At 41.0% G+C, this 17,848-nt stretch overlaps 1 protein-coding gene across 4 annotated transcripts in view; it reads left to right on the top strand.

Moving 5' to 3' along the window:
- Positions 1-17,848, top strand: part of RERE (arginine-glutamic acid dipeptide repeats) — a 478,375-nt gene that overhangs the window by 440,134 nt on the left and 20,393 nt on the right. The window lies entirely within an intron of this gene.

The following is a 17,848-nucleotide window of genomic DNA, read 5'->3' as shown; positions in this document are numbered from 1 at the left end:
CGCAAGTATAACCTGCCACATTTTAATTGCAGTATGTAGCTATAGTTTTACAAAATATAGGGACAGATCTTAAATGTATTGGTGCATAGAAGACTCAAAATCAGGCACAAGAAAGGAGGACAAAGGGGGAAAATTAACTGTCTCCTGCTGCCTTTTTTTTTTTTCTTGATGTTCTCTTTCCTAATTGTACTCTTTCAACCAAGTTTTTCTGGCATGGAAATAAAAGGTAGAACGAGAGTAACTCACAGTGAAAGCTATCCCAAGGTGGAATGGGCTGCCATAAAAGGATATGCACTGTCATTAGGAAGGTCTTCAAGCTTAGGCTGGCTGACCCCTTGTCAGCTTCCTTTTTGATATAACTTGGACCATATGGTCTAAAACTCTACATTTCTGTGATTGATTACAGTGGGGATATCATCATGGCCAATAGAAAAATGTCGTCATCACTGAGAAGTGAAGCAAGTAAGAAAAAGAAGCCAAATCCAGATAATTTGCCTCCCCACCCCCTATCCCAGCAGCCCTTGGAGATTCCTCCCCACCTGATAGAGGTCATTGCCTTTGGAACCTTCTCTGAGAGGACTGCATCAAACATGGCTCTTTTCAAAATGTGTCTCTTTGTGAAGGGGCCTCATAGATGCCAGGTAGACTTACTTACATGAGTTCTCTTTTTAATGGGACTACCCTCTATAAAAAGCAGATGGGAGCCATAAACAATGTAAGATGCTACCACTTTCCCTGAAATGTCCTCATGTTTCTTCCAAGATTAATTCATTAAAGCAAAAATGAGGCTGGGGGTGGGGGTCCCCTCCACTTTAATCTTCCTCTTTCCCCCACCCCCAATTGGAAGGTCACATACACCTGGCGTGGCTTTTGAAGCTGTTTATTGCATACACTCATGTAGGAGAACTGGTGCCAACTGAAGTCTTCTGGGTCTTATCCAGGTAGTATAGATCCACTTCTGATGGAACCTACACACAAGTCACAAGAAGGGCCAAATGATTCAAATCCATTTTCTTTAGTAAAGAGTGTATGGTTCATTCTTATAAGCCATAACCAGAATGCTTCAGGGGGTTCTTTCTCCTTTTCAACTCCCAAAATGATCAAGTAAAATTAGCCCAAAGTCATTTCATTGAGGTTGGCAGTCACACACAAGACCTCCTTGCGCTTGGCCTTTTACATGCCCAAGGCCCTTGGAATTTAAGCCCCTTGATTTTTAAGATCTCCCAAGACTCCAGTTACAAAACCATTTACACAGGCATTAGAGGGAAGTGTGGAAGCTAATGCAGCTTGTCTAGCTTTCCTTGCTCATGTGGGAACAAATCAGAAAAGTTGAGAGTTTACCCATCATCTCCTAGGGAGCCTTGTTAAATGATTGTCTTGTGATCATTTCTTCCTTCCTGCAAGCATCTTCTTGTCCCCAACAAAGTACTAACCAATTATTCTTAGCTCTTCTGAGGGGCAGAACTAGTCACAAGTCACTTCTGCGTATCCCTCATGCGTGTTAGTGGTGCTAACATTTGTTGCCTCCATTTGACTGAGTGCTTTGCACTTGTCTTGATTTAACTGAAATAGTAACTTTGAAACTCAATAGAGAAACTCCCTCTAAGTAGTATCTGGAAGATCTGGCAGCCAGGTGTGTCAGATTTTGGTGTTGCTCAAATGAGTATACAAGCTGTGAAGTGGCTAGGTGTCCTTTTACTTTCCCCTTCCCTTCCCTGCAGATTAGTATTTTTCCTTTTACTTGGTAGTAATCAGTTTGTACTGTTAAACTCCCTCAGCATTTTTCTCAAATCAGTCCAGAAAAGTTACAGCCACCTTTGGATAGATGGGTATGCCTGGACTTAGGTAACTCCACTCCTCCTCCAAAAAACAGTAACGCTGCCTTTTTGTTGGTGGAAGACTTGCCCACCTGCTTCATCGTTCATTCTGGGAGGCTGGGCATTAAAGTCTAGGAAAATTAGTGTGTCATTCATGTGTACACATGCACCCACACTTTGCAAGAGAAGTTAATCCAAATGCCTTACCTTTACCCAGGGTATTCTCAGTCTTTTATGAGGTTGTATTGACTTAATGTCAAGATGGGAGGAGGGGGCATGATCATGTCACTTATTTCACAGCCAGAAAGACAAAATGGTCTGGAGTTGACATTGTCCCATGCCTGTATTCTTATGCCATGTATCTTGTGCTATATTAGCTGAAGCAGGGGATGCAAGCAGCAACATTAAATACGTCCATTCTTGGTCATGAGGAAGTCTGTCCTTGATTCTTACATTTGACTCTCAAAAGCTGATGATGGCTGATAATTTTCAGTGTGTACATAAAAGCTGTAAATTTCTGGAGCAGCCTGATGAGGAATCTGGCAGCCATTACATGCCCCCAATACAAAACCCTTTTCCTCCTGACAATCCTTTCTTGAGCTCAAAGATGGATTTCCCTCTAGCCCCTGTCATTCAATTATCACCTCGGGAAATGCACAGATAGAACTGATGATCCCTTTCAAATGTCCTGCAGTATTCTACGTTCTTCCATCCTTCATCTTTCTTCCCGCTCCTGTCATTAAATGTAACATTGCCAATGTATATTTTATAGGGTGACCCTGACGGATGTCACTTTGATGCTGAGCAGAGATAATAAGATTGTGCATGTAATGAAGGGCAGATAAATAGAAAAATGTTTATGAGATGGAGAAGGGTGGTTTTAACTGCTTTATAGCTCTTTCCTTCCCCCCTCTCTTCACTGGTGAAATTGTAGGTTAGTTACAGGAACTAGAAATCAGTGAGAATGGCACTGTGCTGGTGATGGAAGCTTACAGCAATGAAATCCCAGTTGCCCTGTTCCTGAACTCTAATAAAATGAATTCAGGAAATAATGAAATACTCAGCTTCTGGAGGAGGGGGTGGGAACACTGGAGAAGCACATGTAGCTCATAGCTTCACTGCAAAAATCAGAAACAAAAAACCCAAGGTTTGAGTGATCTTTTTAAGGCTTCTTTGTTTCCTGAGTGCTGATAGTAAAGGATGCCTTTATCACTGTATAAGGCTTGGCAGAGGTATCCCAGATGTTGTGAGCCAGTATCTGACTAATGACAGTGTTTGAAAGAACTTCTTTTAAGTTCAGATTTGGGGGGGGGGGGGCCAAGGAGAAGGGAGGAGGCTCTTTTTTTTTTTTCCTGGTTCTAGCAAAACTTTAAGCGTGTCTTCCTATTGCTTTATCTGGACCCTTGTTATGTAGAGATGTTGTAATGTAGTGGGGAGTCCTATGTAGGTATTGGTTGAACCAGGTAACATCTGGGGGCCCTTTTAGTCCTTAAAAAATCTGTTAATTTATTAAGCATAATCAAAGTGACCCCCTGATATGGGGCCATTTTCTCTGCTTAGCCCCAACCCCCTCCTTTGAAGGATGAGGATAGATAGCCTTCCCCTGGGAATAACCACCTCTGTCCTGTGGATGGGACAAGGGAAGCCCACGTGGTTCCATGTGCATGACTCCATGGCATAATTCTGTCAGATCTAGAAATAAACTAGAGAACTTCTCTTTTCTTAGCAAATACCTTCCTAAGCAAGCCACTTTCAGGTACAGCAGACGATTCAGTGAGATTTCTGGTTATTACAGGAAGGACTCAGCATTGAATTACTTATGCTGATCATGACATATGCTCTGATGGTTCAAACAGTTGGGAGCAATAAGTAGTCAAATGTGTTCTCTTTAACGTGTGTGTTTGTGTGTGTACTTGCATGTGTGTGTGTACATGCATGTGCTTGCTTGTTCACATGTGTGAATGTGTGCGTGCTCCCTGTGCTTTTCTTAAGTGTGCCTCTGATGTAGTCTCAACTCAGTGGTAGAGTGGGGCAGCTCTCAATCTCAGGTCATCCTCATAAAAACAAAGTATGCTGATTTTTGTAACGGACAACCCCAGCTTTTAAAGGTTGTAAAGTAAATTTAATTAGAAGACATTTAATTTGTTTCAGAGGTTGAGTTATCCTACATTTGTCACAGCTAGATGGCCCATTGGATCAAACACTGGACCTGAGTCAGGAATATCAGAGTTCAAACTTGACCTTTGGTATTCACTAGCTGTGTGACTTTGGGCAAGACACTTAACTGAAGTCTGCCTGTATCTCTTCATCTGTCAAACTGGGACAGTAATAGCACCTACTTCCCAGAGTTGTTACAAAGATCGAATGAGATAAGATTAGTAAAGCAATTTAAATGAGGGAGTGGTTTGTTTTTTTGTGTGTTTTTTTGTTTTAGGTTTAGGCTTAGGAACAACTCTCTGGAAGCAGGAAGGAAACTCGGAAGAAGCAAACAAGATGTAGCTTCTCTGGAGTTTAAGGGTTCTCACTGACTGGGTCTCTTGTGTTGATTCACACCTGATTTATTTGTACTTTACAGATGTTTTTTTTCTTAATTCAAATGAAGAAGTGGAGCTTTGTGAAAGCCCAGCAGAGCAGGTTGAAGTGCTCTTTGAGGGAGCCTGAGCCAGTGCTCCGTGCACTTTACATCATGTGCAAGTGAAAAAAAGTTATGACAGAAACATCCATAAGCTTTTGTCTTCCAGGTTACTTCCTATACTACCTGCCTCAAGTGGACATTGAAGTGACAGAGGAAAAAAAGAGCACTTAGTGTCTTGATAGCAATCTCCACCACTTGGGCCTTTTTCCCCCCGGCCCATCTGTTGTTGTTCAGGGAGCTAAAGGAGAAGTCCCGACTCATGCCACCAGCATGAAATCAAGTATGGCCAATGCTTCTTGGCTTATCCCTGTTCAGTCCTAGACTGCCAAGCTAACAGGTAATTGGACACTTGGCCTCAGTTTCTCCATCTGTGAAATGAGGTTAGTAGTACTTGTACTAACTGCCTCATAAAGGGTTTGAGAGGAGAATACTTTGCAAAACGTAAACTGTGATTCCAATCTGAGCAAACCAGCAGTGTCTGGGGTTTCTTTAGGGCTTAGAGGATTCACTTAGTGGACTGAAAGGAGGAGTCTAAAGGAACAGAGCTTTAATTACCAGAGTCATCCTTCCATGCAAGTCCCATGCAGCTAGATGATGATTCCCTGCTGGCCTAGATCAGCCTCCTGTCTTGGACTAGAAAAAGACAGCTGCCCCTCCATGCTGGCAGTGATATTTAACAGTGTTGTTCAAACCTGTCCAGAGTCTGACCCATAGTCTGCCTTCAGATTTTTGATTGATCTTTTTTAAATCCCATCTCTTCTTCTCTGAAGAGTAAAAGAGAGAATGATTTGTATAAGATTAGATACAAGTACATTTTTGTGAATAGAAATAACTCGGGAGACTTGAGGTCAGATTCCACCTCAGATATTTACTAACTCTTTATGGGCAAGTCACCACCTCTAAGAGCCTCAGTTTCTTCATCTGTAAACTGAGATTAACAGTACATATACTACAACTTTATGGAATGGTTGGGAGGAAGGATACCTTGCAAAGCATAAGATGTCATCCAAATGTGAGTTGCAGCTACTACTAGAATTTAGAATCTTGTCAGAAGGAAGTAAAGAGATAATTCTTCTCTAATGAAAAGTTGGATGAGACTTTGTGAATGTGGTAAAAATAGGACATCAAGTACACTCTAGGATCAGAATGACATACTATTGGAAGGGTGTCTCAGACATTATCTAAGGGCACTTGCCCTCCCGTGTTATGGCTTTCTCTTGCTTTTGCGACCCAATGGTTAGTGTGTCAGCCTTTCCCTTCCTATCTTCCTTCCCCTCTAAGCTGGCCTGAAGAATAAAATCAACAGACCTAGGCTTGGAAATCTCTTCCCTGAGAATCCTGTTGGGAATTTCAAGGGCTTATGATAGTCAGATGTGATGCTGAGTCCTCTGGAAGCAGAGTCACGGACAGGGGCAGCAGGGCCAGGCTTGTGGGACAAGTGCAGTGCCGTACTGCTGACATACTTGTTTGACCTTGGAAAGACTGAAGGTAAGAGACACTCTGTTCTGCCCTGGCTGGTAGTTTTACTTCTCCCTTTTTGTAAGGCAACCAGATGAGGAACCAGATTGACCAGGAGCGGGGGGTGCTTTATTTTTTTTTTTTTTACCAGTAAAAAAATTAACAAAAATGGAACAACATTGCAATTCCTAGTCATTTCAGCAGCAGCTGATAATGCTAGATGGACATTACGCTTGTCATTTTTCTGAATATGACATTTTATGAATTTTACTCATCTTTCTACATTTTGTATCCTCAGTAGAATATAAGTTTTTTGAGGACAGGAACTGTTTTTGTATCACCAACTGCCTCAAATAGGATGTCAAATTCAGATGTCTTAAACAAAAATCATCTCACACAAGTCCTACTTCCTTACAACTGTCCCCTTTCCACCATCCCTGTTACTATCACAGGCATCACCAGTGGCCAAATCTCTGTAGTACAACTTTTTTTTCCCCTTTCACAAGATTTCTTGGGTTGTTATCTCTCCACTCAGAGTTGCCTCTGTGGTGAAGGCGCTCATCATGTCATACATACCTGCTCTGTTTGGCAATAGTTAACCTTCTGACTGGCTGCCCTGCCTCAAGTCTCTACCCACTCCAATCCATCTTCCACTCAGATTCCAAAATGATCTTCCCAAGACATAGGCCTGAGCACATCACCACACCGTAAACTCCAGTGGTTTTCTATTGCCTCCTTTGAGCCTTTAAAGGTTTGCCTAGAGGCAGCAAGGCAGTACCATGGTGTACAAAGGGCTGCTCCTAGTCAGGAAGACCTGAATTCAAATCCAGTCTAAGACACTAAACCACTTGCCTGGCCTTGGGCAAGTGACAATCACTATTTGCCTCAGTTTCCTCAACTGTAAAATAGGAATGATAATAATAGCATCTGCACTGACAGGTTGTTGTGAGGATCAAGTGAGATGATGTTTATAAAAATATACAATACCTGGCACACAATAGGCACTAGACAGATGCTCATTCCCTCCCCATCCTTCCCCCCCACCTCCCAATCTTTCTAGGCTTCTCATACTTTACTCCCCTCTATACTAATCTAATCCAGCAATACTTGACTTACCATTCATCACACAAAGACTGTATCTTCTGACTTTGAACATTTTCGCTGACTGGCTTCCATGTTGGGAATGTTCTTCCACCTCACATTTGTCTCCTAGCTTCCTTGGCTTCCTTCAAGACAACCCAAATCCTGCCTGCTTTTATAGGAAACTTTTCCTGGTGTTTCTCTCTTCCCAATCTCCCTATCTCCTCTCCACCCTACCATTCTTACTGTTCATACAGACTGTGCCCAGCCTGGTAGAACCTTCCTACCTTGTATTAGTCTGATCAGTTGCAGTCAGACACACTACACCTTGACCCCACCGTCATGATGTCATTTTGGTCTTCTTCCAGCACCAAAAACAACAGCCAGTCTACTCTCAATCCTTCCCTGCCCCACCCCACTTCCAAGATTACCTTCCGTTTGTACTGTATGTCTCTTGCATGTGCAGTTGTTTTCATATTGTCTTCTCCACTGGAATTTGCACTTCTTGAGGGCATATTTTTGCATTTCTTTGCATATCAGATCTTTGCACATAGTAAGCACTTAATAAATGCTTGTTGACTGGCTGTCAAATTAGTGTGTGCCCACAAGTTCTTGGGAAAATGCTTCTGTAGCACAGAAACAATTTTTTTTTTTTTAAGGTAAAAAAGCAAAATTTCTCCCACATGCTCTGATTTCTAATACCAGGGACTTGGGAACATCAGTGTGTAAGTCGTGTTGTTCATTAATCAGTAGTGCTGCATAGTCTGTCCTATCCAGTTGCTTAATTAGAATGTGCAAAAGCCTATTTATCAAAATTGACAGTACTGTATAGGTTTGGGATCATAAGAACAAAATTGCTAAAGTTAAAAATCTCTAATAAAATGTGAAAGGAAAAGGCTGGATTGATACCAAGCTCTGCTGATTTAGGCTGCTCTCTGTCCTGCTGGAGGAGGATACACACTCCAGCTACCTGGTCCTTGTTTCCCTGTCTAATTCAGGTCAGGGAAAGTTATCTGATTTACTTTATTGCATTGACGTTTTCCTGATAGTAGAGTAGAGTGTATCTGGACACTATTAAATACCATGCCAGGGTATTTGTGTCCTCTCATTTAGACCTCTTTGTTGTCAGTATGTAATGAAAATTTGAAAAATGCTTTTAAGATGTAACTTTGCAGTCTCAGTACAAAGGTTTCTAGAATGTAGTCAATTACAAGAACCAGGATTTTATCCCTTAGATAGCTTTGTTGTATGTTGTTGGATGTCTTGGGTCTGTTGATTCCTTGTTTTTTCTAACCTGTAGGATATCCTAATTTCTGCTTTCTATTTAATCTTAAGGGATTTTATGAGAATAAAAGTGTATAAAAATTCCTATGAGTACCTAGAGTGTTAGCTAAAAGTGCTAACTCACTAGAATTTAGGGTGTTACTCTCCACTCTTCCTGATGGGGTGGGAGTCGATTCCCATAGGATTGAGGCTCTTGATTCATGAATAGTATCTGCCCTCCTTTGCAGAAGCTCCTGCTCAATGTGTGTTAGGAGTTAGGTCACTGGGAATTCTGGAACGTTGTTCCACTGACCTCCTTTTTCTCCAGGGTGCCATCATTTGTTTGAATGGTAATGAAAGTAGAATGTTATAAATGAGAGCTAATTTAGAAGTGGTAATGCATGACCTCTGGATGAGCCGTCATGAAAGCCATTGGTTGCAGGCCCTTCCCTTCCCACACTTGTGCAAGCTTTCATTCATTTTTAAGTTGGTCACACAATAAGGAGGCTAGAGCAAGAGAAACTGTTTGCTACTATCTTTTAGGTAAATTCTGGAAGCACTGCCCAAGAGAAATTAAAAAGCAGTTTTGATGTTTCCCCTTCCCCCCAACCCCCCCACCCAGACTGTTTTACCATAACAAATATTCTTAGAGAAATTGATAAGCATCCCAGAAACAACTAGTCTTCTCCACTAGGGCTGTTACAGGCTCTGAGATCCAGACACACATGGGCATCTGGGGCTGCACACACTAGCACAGCATAAACGTTTTGTTGAATATATGAAAAAAAAACATTGCCACACTGGCAGAGAGAGAGAGTGTGTGTGTGTGTGTGTGTGTGTGTCTGTGTGTCTGTGTCTGTGTCTGTGTCTTTGTCTGTGTGTGTGGCAGAAGGAATGGAGTGGTTAATACAGCTTGCCCTGGCCCCAACATTTTATGGTGTGTTAGCAGTCTTGATTGAGTTGCAGCATAGCATAGGAGGGCAGAGAGATGAAAGCTGGTGCCTTGGAGCCTCTTCCTCTCACACCCTGTCCCCAGCCACTTCTTAACTGTGGCCCAAGATTATTAACAGTGCTGCTTCAGAGCAGAAGGCAACTGAAAACTGAGTGTTCTTCCAAAGTCTGAAGCCTTTTGTTAACCTGACTTCTCCCAGGGAAGAATTGAGCTAAGATTTACACACACATATGCACACATACCCTTTTCTAATTCTTCTCTTTGGTATGTGATATTTTTGGTTTTGTTGATATTTTCTACCTACCCACCCCCAGCTATCTTTCTGCTTTCCTCCTTTTTTTAGGAGAATTGGGAGGATGCAATCATGTTCCTTTCTAAGGCTGTGGCTGCTTGGTGGGCAGGATATGTTGGAAGGGGAGATCCAGAGTTGACAAAACTGACAACTCAGTATATGAGCAGAATAGCATAATTATTGGTGACATTTAGTGGATAAACTGATGGGAAAATCCAGCCCACACTCTGTAGAGTGAGAGAGAGAGAGAGAGAGTGTTTAAACATTTGCTAAAGATAGACTCATTGGTAAGGAGCGCTTCTCTTGCCAAGAACTGCTGCCCAGAACACTGAGGATTCAAAATGACCTTCTTCCTCCCCCTCCTTACCCCTCACCCTCGCCTTTCTCCCTCACTGGGCAATAAACCAGTTTGGTAGCAATCACAGTCCAGAGATGTGAGATGTGTTGACGAGAAGACCTTGTTGTGAGATGAGGTGAGATCACCAGGAACAAAATGATCATTACAGGCCATTCATGTCGACAGTGTTGATGCCTCTGTGTTTGCTTGTGAGTGAAAGCAGAAGCTAATTTGCAAGGCTGCCTTTGTAAAGGGAGCTTTTGATCAATGATCGCCTGTGTTAATGTTTCAGTAGGCTATTGATTTCTGCAACAGCTTTTGTTCCCTGAATTTATGTGCAATGGGTCTCTGCAGCATACACTATGCATGTTTGATGAAAGTTGAATTGACTTTACTCCCAGAGAGGCCAGGGGCTCCCTCACTCCCTATTTGTAGAACCAAAGCTTTCCAGACATGTTCTTTTGTTTGTGCTCCAGACCCTGCCCCCCATGTAGTCCCCAGTGTGCTGTTTCTAATCCCTCCGATTCACTCCATTCCGATGTTTAATCTCTTAGGTAGACATCCCAGCATTTAAAGTCAGACAGCTGATAAAACCTGGCCTGGAATCTTGATTGATATTGTTACATTTTCTCATCTACTTTCATCTCAACTTGATGTAGAGGGGTCCTTTCAAAGTCTGTGTTTATCAATTTAAGATCAGTGATATTCAGATTGTGAAATCTGCTCAGAATTCCTTGTTGGCCGTTTTTAAAAACTATCCCTGCGGTGCTGATGACATTGACCTTTGTCTGCTGTTAAGCTCGTTTCATTCCTGGGGGGTGGTAGGAGCAGAGTTAGGATTCTGGGCTTCTTTATCCTTTAACTTTTCCACTGACTTACAGTATGGTCTTGAATGAATCCTCTAACCTCTGTGAATATCAGTCTTCCTCTTTCATAATATATAGATAAAACTTGTTTTAAACCCTTTCAGAATTTTGCAAAATCTGTCCTAATGGGGTGACTCTAGTAATTCATTCTGACTTCACACAGTCATTTTTCTGTATGTTTGCTGTAGCCTAGAGTAACTTGGTGCTGTTTCTGCTGTATTTTTATGGGATCCTCGATTTAATGTTTGAAGGAACTTCAAAGGCCCTTGGGTCCAACTCCTACATTTTTTAAGTGAGGAAACTGAGGCCCATTGAGGTGATAGGCAATGTACCAGTGGGAGGCTGGCCCTGTTACATTGCAGACCTAATGTGGATCTGAAATTCACCAGAAACAGGGGCAACACCCTTTTCTTTTCATTCAAATTGAGATGATATTTGTAAAAAGGACTTAGTACAGTGTCTGGCACATAGTAGGTGCTATATACATGACTATTCTCTGCCCTTCCTCTCTCTCTATCCCCCTTCTCCCTCCGTCCTTTTCTTCTCCCCTTTATTGTAGCCTGGTTTTCATCTCTTCCATCTAAGCTCTGTTCTCTAATCGAAGTCTTTCCCAATGACCACAGTTCCAGTTAGGGGAGGGCAAGGGAGGCCTGGTCCTTTTGTTCCTCCTCATTGAACAGAACTTCAGTATATAGGATTAGGAGCCTGAGTTTTGCTTTCCTGACACAGATAGCCATTGCTGTAGTACCATGTGGCTTTTTTTAGCCTGTTTACTTTTTCACTGTAGTGAGGGACACAACGTCCTTTGGAAGCATTGGGTGGTTTGAAGGGTCACTGTGCTCCAAAGTGACTTTACAGGCATGATTTCTGACAGAAGAAAAGTGGAGATGGCTCTGATTTCTCTTTACTGCATGACTGCAATTTTCAGCCTCTTAACGTGTTCCTTCTTTCTAACAAAAGTGTTTACTATAAATCGGTTTCCAAGGCAAGGAGAAAAGCGGTAGGTAGAAGATCCAGAGGTCCTGCAGCCCTGGCACCATGAAGTCTTATATTGGACCATCCATCCACTGTGACAGCACTTGTAGCCCATTTTGAGAGGAAAGATAAGGGGAAGTACAAGCATGCATGCATGTGTATGCATATGGATGGCAATATACCCATACATGTGATAGCCAGGAGGGGAGAAGTCGATTGTCAGTTACCAGAGATTATCCTTGTAGTTCCATTCTCATGTCTCTGACAAGTATGTTGCGGGTCTTCATTGTGCACCACAGAATGGATGATTCAGTTGGTATATGATTGTGATGGAATATTACTGTGCTCTAAGAAAGGACAAGCAGGATGATTTCAGGAAAACCTGGAAAGACTTACATGAACTGATGCAGAGTGAAGTGAGCAGAACCAGGAGAACGTTGTACACAGTAACCTCAATACTGTTCAGTGAAGAACTGTGAATGACTTAGCTATTTTCAGCAATATGGTGATCCAAGACACTAGCAACAGACTGATGATACTATCCACCTCCAAAGAAAGAAAGTATATTGATTGAATACAGACTGAAGCATATTATTTTTTACTTTTCTTTTCTCTTTCTTTTATTCAAGTCTTCTTGTACAAAATGACTAGTGGAAATGTTTTACATAGTTGCACATGTGTAACCTATGTCTGATTGCTTACCATCTCAGGGAGAGAGGGACAGAATTTGGAAGGCAAAATTTTAAATAAAAATATTTTTTAAAAATTGAGTAGATGGCAAATAAAGTCATGTGACTAAAAAGGATGGAGAATGAGGGGGAAGAAGAGGAGATAATCAAATAGAACAAGGTCATATTCCCACCCTACCTCCTCCTCCAGCATTTTGAGGATGAAAAGCTGAACTGAACCCAGAGACATTAAAGTGACTTCTTAGATCTCCTGGAGCAAAATCCTAGGATGGTAGAGCAGAGAGTTGAGGCCTGGGATAGTTCTTAGAAGAATCTGCTCAGATCCTCAACTCTCTGATGCACAGGACGAAGTTGAAGCCCAGAGATGTGACCTTTATTGGCCACAGAGACAAAGTTCTGAACCCAGGCTGTCTGACTTTCTCTTACATTATTCTGATTCTAGGGAAGGAGCAGAGCCAGGATTCAGCCTGGATGTAGTTCTCCATGGATCCTGCTACACCTGCTGCTGCTGCTGCTCTCTCTCCTGCCTCATCATTTAACTTAGAGATCTGACAGTCACGGACTAGATGTTTCCTATTTGTACCAACTATGTTCAGGGTGCTCAGTACTTCCTGTTATAGTTAACCCTCATCAATAGCCAGTCTTTTAGAAGGGTATGTTATGTCCTAAGCAACTTAAGCATTTTAGTGGAAGGAATTGAATGATGGCAGTGACAGCATTTTTCGTAACACTTGGAATAGAAAAGGGGTTGACATGTGGGCCTATGTATTCTTCAAAACAAACACACATGCACGCACATGTATTCTGTCTTCCTACCACCATGAATCTCAATTCCCCTATGTCTCGTTAGTAGATTATCTTTGAAAATTGCTGTAGTCAAAAGAATTTATCACTTTGCAGCTTATCTGGTGGTGAACTTCTCCAGGATTGGCTAGGCTTGTCCATGGATGACAGGCATAATGTCTATCTCCTGACTTGTACTTGATATCTTGCTTGTTTCCTATGACCTTCCAGAGTTTATATTCCACTGACAGAACCTTTGAGAACCCAGGTTCACGTCCATGCCATGATGAGGAATCAGAATAGGATTTCTATATGTACATTCTCTCTCTCTCTCTCTCTCTCTCTCTCTCTCTCTCTCTCTCTCTCTCTCTCTCTTTCTCTCTCTCACACACACACACACACACACACACACACACACACACACACACACACACACACACACACACACACACCCCCGAATAGGTAGATTATTATGAAGATTGAATGATAAAGGGAAAAGAGGCATAAGAGACAGAACACTCTAAAGTGTGTGGAATGGAAAGAGGTGCTAGGTGGCACCACAGTGCACAGAATGCTGGACCTGGAGTCAGGAAGACCCAAATTCAAATCTTGACTTAGACACTTACTAGTTGTGAGCTTCTGGGCAAATCTCTGCCTCAGTTTCCTTATCTGTAAAATGGGGACAATAACAGCTTCTATTTCACAGGGTTATTGTGAGGTTTGAATGAGATAACATATGTAAATCACTTAGAAAACTTAATTTAACAAAAGGCATTGGGGAAGATGGTAAATAAATGAGAGTGAAGCAGATATGAACTGGGTGATGACAGCATTGAAATGAAGAGATATATTCAAGAGGTGGAGAGCTTGAAGGACAAGACGAAAAAGTAGAATAATCTTGTAGGCTCTACCTTCAACTTCCTGTTTGGCTGTGTCTCCGTTCAGTAACTTAGGGCTGTAAGTACCATTTATTGGGGTCAAAGGAATCCTTGTAGATCATTCTGTTAGGGAGGTGTAAGGTATTAGGGGTAAGTTATTTTAGAGCTACTTTTTTTTAACTAAAACAATTTTATCAAGTATTTATTTCCTCCATGGAAAAAGAAAAACAAAGCCCTTGTAACAAATATGTATAATCAAGCAAAACATTCATACATTGGCCATGCCCCAAAATATGCCTCATCCTTCATGTTACCTCTCAAAAGGTATTCAGTATCCTCCAACCATAAGTTCCTCTGGAATTATCGCCCTGATCAGACTTTTAAAGTATTTTTAAGTTGTTTGTTTTTACAATATAGTTGTAGTCATATAAGTTCTCCTGGTTCTGATCACTTCTCTCTGCATCAGTTTGTATGTCTTACCAGGTTTCTCAACTCTCTGTTTTCTCATTTCTACAAACAGCCCAATAGCATTCTGTTTTATTCATATACCATAATTTGCTCAATTGTTCCTCAGTGGACGTGCCTCCCTCCCCCCTTAAATTCAAGTTCTTTCCCACTACCAAAAGCTGTGATGGTGCATTTAGGACATTTTCTTCCTTGAACTCTTTAGAGTATAGGCTTTATCTGTGGGTAAAAAGATACGCACAGTTTATTCGCTTCCTGGGCATAGTTCCAAATTACTTTTCAGATCAGCTGGACCAGTTCACAGCTTTACCCACTGTGTATCATTAGGGGGCATGCTCTTTTCTTGCTGTAACATTAGCTTTACTGGAAAGTTTTCTTGTTAGCCATACAGGAATGTATTTTCGGATTATAATGTTTTTCCTAGTGTTTTTGCTTATTTGTTAAGCTATAGACTCATATTCATAAGAGAGGGAGGTAACAAGTCTATGCTGGATAATGCTGCAAGTGCCTGCAGTGAAAGACTAGGTGGGACATTGTACTATTTTTTAGCAGTATCTTTCTTCTCACGTTCTTGAGATTGCAAGACATGTTCATCATCACATCAACTTGACGTGGAACTCAGAGGCTGTCTAGATGTAAATATTTTCATATTTTAAACCAGAATCTGAGCCAGATTTTGAGTCCACCTAGCTCCACATTCACCTTGAAATTTTAAAATTTACAAAAAAGCTTTTACGTTGGGGGTAATATTTCTTGTTGTTAATAATTAATATATTTGTTTTCAGTTTTCAACAATCAATTCTATAAGTCTTAAATTTTTCTCCCCCTTCCCTCCCCAGTACAGTATGCAATCTTATATGGGTTCTACATATACATTCATATTAAACACATTTTCACATTACTCATACTGTGTAGAAGAATTAAAACAAATGAGAGAAACCACGAGAAAAACCAAAACAAAACATAACAAAATGGAAAATAGTCTGCTTCGTTCTGAGTTTCTGTGCAAGTGAAATCCCAAGTTCATTCACTATTTCTCTTTTAAAACAGCCCACAGTAGGGTGGGCTGAGAAAGGGCACATATAGTGTTCCAGAAGTCATGTACTGACTCATAGTATGCAAAAAGATTCCTTCCTTTTGGTAGTAACTGTATTTATTCCCATTCCCCCCCACCCTCAAAGGACTGATTTGTCTCCCTTCCTTGTATAAAATAAAAGTAATGGCAGCATCTGGCCTGGAGAAGGCCCAAACCTCTAAGAAGTAACAAGGTTTAAAAATTGTAAAAAGGATGGCTCAGAATTCCTGCCTGTTTTGGACTCTCCACAGTTCCCTAGGTTTCTCATTTGTTTGTTAGATAATCAAGCCCAAATCATCTCTTAGGCTAATTCTTTGAGGTATGGGTATTGAACCACTAAATTTATATTGGCTTTCTGATTCAAAGGAAAATTTTAGGTGGGTTAGATTGCCTTGTACTGTTTGTTCTTCCTTAAAAATCCAGCTATTTGCCTCTTCCTACTAATATATCCATTTCACTCACTTCACTAATGGCAGTATTTGTTCTCCTAATATAATTTCCCCCATACCCTCCTATCCTGGTGATTTGTTTCTATAAACTACTTATTTGAAAGATTAAGTCAAATTAACCAGAATCCTTCGAGGAGATTCTCATGCTTTGTATTTCCTCATACTTTGTCTTATTTGAGCTAACATCTAAGAAGCATGTTCTGTCAGCAGAACACAAGACTGTTGCCACAAATGTTTGGTTTTACTAGGAATGTATAGAAAGAACATATTTTACTGTTACTTTTTCTTAATTTTATTTTTTTCAGTCAGCAAAAATCTTTCTTTTTCCTTCCTATCCTCACCTTTCCCCCTTTCCCCTACCCAAGTTGAGAACAAAAGAAAATAAATCCTGTTACAAACATGTATGGTCAAGCAAAACAGATTTTGACATTAGCCACATCCAAAAAAAATACGACTCCTTCTGCACTCTTGAATCCTTTACCTCTTTGTCAGGAGTAGGGTAGAGTGTTTCATCATTCTCAGGAATTTATCTAGCCAGATTCTCCATGTGTATGTGTGTTACAAACCACTGTATTTAATTTTTTATTATTTTTAACATTCCTTTTTAAAAAATTTTTGAGTTCCAAATCCCTCCCAGCCATTCTCCACCCATTGAGAAAGCACAAAAAATATCAGTTATCCATGTGAAGACATGTAAAACATTTCTATACTAGCTGTGTTTCAAAAAATAAAAAGTAAGAAACAATTTTTTAAAAGTATGCTTCAATCTGCACTCAGTTCACCAATTCTCTCCCTGGGAGGTGGAGAGCATTTTTCATTATGGGTTCTTTGGAATTGTCTTGGATCATTGTCTTGGTCAGAGAAGCTAAGTCTTTCATAGTTGATCATCATTACAGTATTACTATTATTATATACAGTGTTCTCCTGGTTCTGCTTGCTTCCTTTGTATCAGTTCATATGGGTCTTCTTAGGTTTTTCTGAAACCATCCTTCTCATCATTTCTTATAGCACAGTCGTATTCCATCGTGATCAAATCCCACAGTTTATTCAGCCATTCCAGTTGATGGGTATCCCCTCAGTTTCCAGTTTTTTGCTACCACAGAAAGAGCTGCTATAAATATTTTTGTACAAATAGGTCTTTTTCCTTTTCTTTGATCTGTTGGAGATACAGCCCTAGGAGTGGTATTGCTGGGTCAAAGGGTGTGCATGATTTTTATAGCCCTGTGGGCATATTCCAGATTGTTCTACAGAATGGTTGGACAAACATGAGCCCGGTGATCTTTTCTCAGTCCTAATTCTCCTTGACTTTCTGCAGCCTTTGATACTGCTAATCACTCTCTCCTGTTTGATACCCTTTTCTCTCTAGGTTTCCAGGACTCCACTCTTTCCTTGTTTTCCTACTTAAAAAGACTATTTCTCAGTCTCCCTTTCTGACTTCTCAGATCATGCCCTTTTCTCCTTCCTATCCCAACTGTAGGTGTCCCAAAGGGTTCTATTCTGGGCCCTCCCTCTATACTACACTTCTTGGTGATCTCATCAGCTCATGGAAGTGAAAGTTTATCATCTCCATGCGGATGATTCTCAAATCTCCCTATCCAGCCCTAACCTCTCTGCTAACCTCTACTCTTGCATCTCCAATTGCCTTTCATACTTTTCATATGGAATGTCTAGTAGACATCTTAAATTCAGCATGTCCAAAACTGAATTCATAATCTTTCCCCTCAAACCCACCTCCCTCCTACCTTCCCTATTACTGTAGCAGGCAAACACCATCTCCCACCAGCCTCCTCAGGTTCCTATCCTAGGTGTCTTCCTCAACTCCTCACTGTCATCC

The sequence above is a fragment of the Notamacropus eugenii genome, chromosome 5 (assembly GCF_028372415.1).
Source record: "Notamacropus eugenii isolate mMacEug1 chromosome 5, mMacEug1.pri_v2, whole genome shotgun sequence".
In the NCBI taxonomy this organism is placed as follows: Eukaryota; Metazoa; Chordata; class Mammalia; order Diprotodontia; family Macropodidae; genus Notamacropus; species Notamacropus eugenii.
Note: the sequence above shows the minus strand (reverse complement) of the source record. Positions and strands in the feature narration are given on the sequence as shown.